Source organism: Syngnathus scovelli, unplaced genomic scaffold (genome assembly GCF_024217435.2).
Source record: "Syngnathus scovelli strain Florida unplaced genomic scaffold, RoL_Ssco_1.2 HiC_scaffold_48, whole genome shotgun sequence".
Taxonomy (NCBI): Eukaryota; Metazoa; Chordata; class Actinopteri; order Syngnathiformes; family Syngnathidae; genus Syngnathus; species Syngnathus scovelli.
The window spans coordinates 52,214-55,992 of NW_026061581.1; the positions used below are offsets into that span (position 1 = coordinate 52,214).

At 49.1% G+C, this 3,779-nt stretch overlaps 1 long non-coding RNA gene across 1 annotated transcript; it reads left to right on the top strand.

Moving 5' to 3' along the window:
- The first annotated feature begins 700 nt into the window (after positions 1–700).
- Positions 701–1,529, top strand: LOC125968276 (uncharacterized). Its single transcript, XR_007481188.2, has 4 exons — positions 701–763; positions 841–918; positions 975–1,208; positions 1,288–1,529. It is a non-coding gene; the product is annotated as an uncharacterized lncRNA (long non-coding RNA).
- The last annotated feature ends 2,250 nt before the right edge of the window (positions 1,530–3,779 follow it).

The window sequence follows — 3,779 nt, forward strand, 5'->3', positions numbered from 1 at the left end:
TATGTTACTTCTATTCAACTGCAATATCACTACTTTGTTGTAAGCCGTGTGCAACGAAATTTCGTTTTGTATGCACCATGTGCAGACAAGATGACAATAAAGTTTGTCTAAGTCATGTCAGGTCAGAGTCAACAAGACTCGCACAAGCGTGTTGAGGCCAGAGATGTGACGGACGGACGGACGGACGGACGGATGCATGCCTCTGCCTTTCAGGAGAGGGAGTGGCGCTCCCCCGTCTTGAAGTTTCTGCAAGTCCGTTTCCCAGACGGCCTCAGCCCTTTGCAGATCTACTGCGAGGCCGACGGCGTGAGCGTACGTAAGGCGTCCCTCGCAACCCTAACCTTAACCTGAGGTCCCAGAACACCTTACATTGCTCCTTGCGCCTTTCCCCAGGACATCGTCATCAGTGATCTGATGAAGAAGCTGGACATCCTGGGCGATAACGCCGTAAGTGTATGTCGAACTCCTTATGTTCGCACTCCACGAGACTCGGCGGCTCAAATGTGACTTTTGGAAGGCTTTGCGCTGAAAGAACCTTGTTGACGCTGTGCCTTTGGGCTCTTGCAGAATCTCACCAACGAGGAGCAGGTGGTCGTGATTCACGCCAGGACCCTTCCCACCCTAGCCGAGAAGGTAACGCGCACGTCCACGCACGCTCTCGCATTCTGCTTATGTGACAGCAGCCTTTCCTCAGTGGTTAGAATACATCAAAGTGACCAAGTCAGCACTTCAACAGAAGATGTTGGACATTGAAAGTGAGAAGGTAGACAGACACGCGACATCAGCCAAGGGGAACTCGGGGCAATGTGCCCCAACAATTCTGACCTTGAGCTGTGCTAGGATATGTTCTGCAACCAGAAGGGCTACCTGGATGAAGAGTTGGACTTCAGGAAGCGTTCCATGGACCAGGCTCATAAGGTAAGCCGCCCTCAAATCTCCCGCCGGACCACTGATGGACGAGGATTGCGGCCCAGAGGATCATGGAGCTGGAGGCCATGTTGTAAGAGGCGCTACCGCAGCGGGACTGCCCCGCCACGGACGGCGAAAAAGCCAGCCACGCTGGCGTGAATGACGTGCTGACGGCGGATCAGAGACAAGAGCTTAGGAGCGCCGTGGACCAATGGAAGCGAGCCCTGATGTGGAAGTTGAGGGAGCGCGACGCTTGCATCCTCCAAGAGAGAATGGATCTGCTGCACAGCGCGCAACAGGTAAGGGCCCAAAGCCAGCCCGGCACTTACTTGCACGCTTACTGGCTTTTGAAGGCTACTTTCCATTTGTCCGTCCTAGAGGAACAAAGAGCTGAAAGAATTCATCGAAGCTCAGAAGAGACAAATCAAACAATTGGAGGAGAAGTTTCTGTTTCTCTTTCTAGTCTTCTCCTTGGCCTTCATTCTGTGGCCCTAACACCAGCTGGTGAGTGAGCTCCAGCGGCACCGCACTCGACACCTCCGATACACTGCCAGCCGGTCTCAGACGTTGGCAGACGTTCCGATGCCGACGTATACCCCCCGCCACGGTGACAGAGCCACCGCGTCACACCGGCGCTCATCCAATCAGAAGGCAGGAAAGGCAAATTCACATGCAGGGCACTCTTGAACCAGAAGAGAGCGCCACAAAAAACGGTTGTTGCCCCAAACGCGCACTAAAAAGGGTCAGAATAACAAGAGTCCCACCGGCCAGCCGGGGCCACCCGTCCATCCATTTCTTCAGGGGGGGAAAAAATTGGAGTCACCGGTGAGTACATTTTGCATTTAGCTCTGCTTTTCTGCTTCTGTCTTCAAGTGTGTGGCATCCTGCGACCAAAGATTCAGCCAACCCCAAAGCGGTTGACCTCAACGTCCCACCACCATTCCTACCAGAGCAGGTGACGTGATGCTTTGGACATCCTTCCGTCTCAGATGCCCAAAAGTACTCTTTGCCACATCTGCGGCAATACGGTGTCTTTTCAAAGGTGCAAATAAATCCAGCGTGGGCGGAACACGCACGTCTTCGGTTTTTCCCGCTTTGTTTGTGTGACAGCTGTTGTGAAAATTTTACACAAATAAAGTTGTATAGTACAGGTTTGGCCAAGCCGCAACTCCCGAACCGCATGCGGCTCTTTTATGGTCATATCAACATTTGTGTGTGTGTGTGTAGGTGTGTGTGTGTGTGTGTGGGGGGGGGTTGTGCGTGTTGGCTTCACTTGAGTTCAATTTAGTATTTTCGTCAAAAGCGCATGTGGTGAAATTCCACAAAGTAGGATGGGCAAACACATTCCAGTAAACTATTAGTGTCAATTGGGCTCTCGAAATGGCAGGGAAAAGATGCACAGCAAAACGAAAATATGTAGATGAACACAGGACGTTTTTATCAGAGTGGGAAAGTTTCTATTTTTTGTTGAACGTGATGGCAAACCATTCTGCCTGATACGTCAGACCTCAGCGCATTTCAAAGATTCAAATCTTCAGCGCCATGCACTTCAGCTCACTCCATGCTAACATTGATCAGGCGTCGAACCCGCAACATCATGCTTAAGAGGTGGACATGCTAACCAGTGCGCCATTATGTCAACGCATAACAACTGTAAATCTACTAAACAAAACAGCGGTTGCTATATGACATCTGCCGCGTGTGGTTACGTGATAGACGTCACGTGATGGGCAGAACTTCCGCCGGAATTCAAATCCGCGGGGAGAGTTAACTTGTTTAAAAGGGAGTGGGCAGAAGAATTATTTAATTTATTTAAATCTATTGGAGTGTGCGCCATTATGTCAATGCATAACAACTGTAAGTCTACTAAACAAAACAGCGGTTGCTATATGACGTCTGCCACGTCGTGGTCACGTGACGCGGACGTGACGTCGACGCCTACTTTACATCCCACCGATCACAGGACCCCTCGGCTGCATAACCGCGCCCCCTTCCCAACCAATCGGATTTGCTATACGCGAAAACTACGCCAATGGGCGGAACTTCCGCCAAAATTTAAATCCGTGGGCGTGGCTCGCAACAGGAAGTAGGAAAATGGCGATGTTGACAAAGACACAGCGGATGGTAACATACGACTAACAAGAGAAATATTTTTATTTTCTGCTTGCAACTGGACCGTCCAGAGCGTACACGGTAAGTACAACTAATCGTTTTTAAAAAGAAGTACTTTTGTTGCCCTGAAAAGCGAGTGAGTGTGGCGTTTGGGGGGAACGTCGAATTTCGACGATTCTTTCTGGTCAACGGTTGTAAATGATTGCGTTGATTAAAAAAGAAAACTTGATGTAACTCTACTTTTAACTGCCGTTTCAGATAAGCGGGTATTACGTCGCAGTCATGTGCCGCGGATATGACGTAATTGGCTGAACTTCCACCAAAATTCAAATCTGTTGGCGCGATGGCCGTGAGCCACTGAGCAACGACGAATATCAACAGAATTATCTTTATTTTCTGCTTGCAACTGGACCGTCTACAGCGCACACGGTAAGTAACACTCATTGTGTTTAAAGAGATTTACGTTTGTAATAGCAACGTGTAGCTGAGGCGCTAGCAGAAGTGTAGCCGCGTTGCGTTGTACGTGTGAATATTGGTCCAGGCGAAATGTTAATGTTTAATTTCATTCCTTTAAGTTCCACGGTGTTTGTTGGCTGCAAGTTTTCCACTGCAAGAAGAGGCTCGTATCATTGACCAGGAGCGAGCTACAATGGTGAGTAGCCATAACATTTATGTTAAACACTTCCTATTTCATGTCTAACAGTACTTGATTTAACAAATAACCATAAATAAATACAGTGTGGGCACTGAAGTTAACA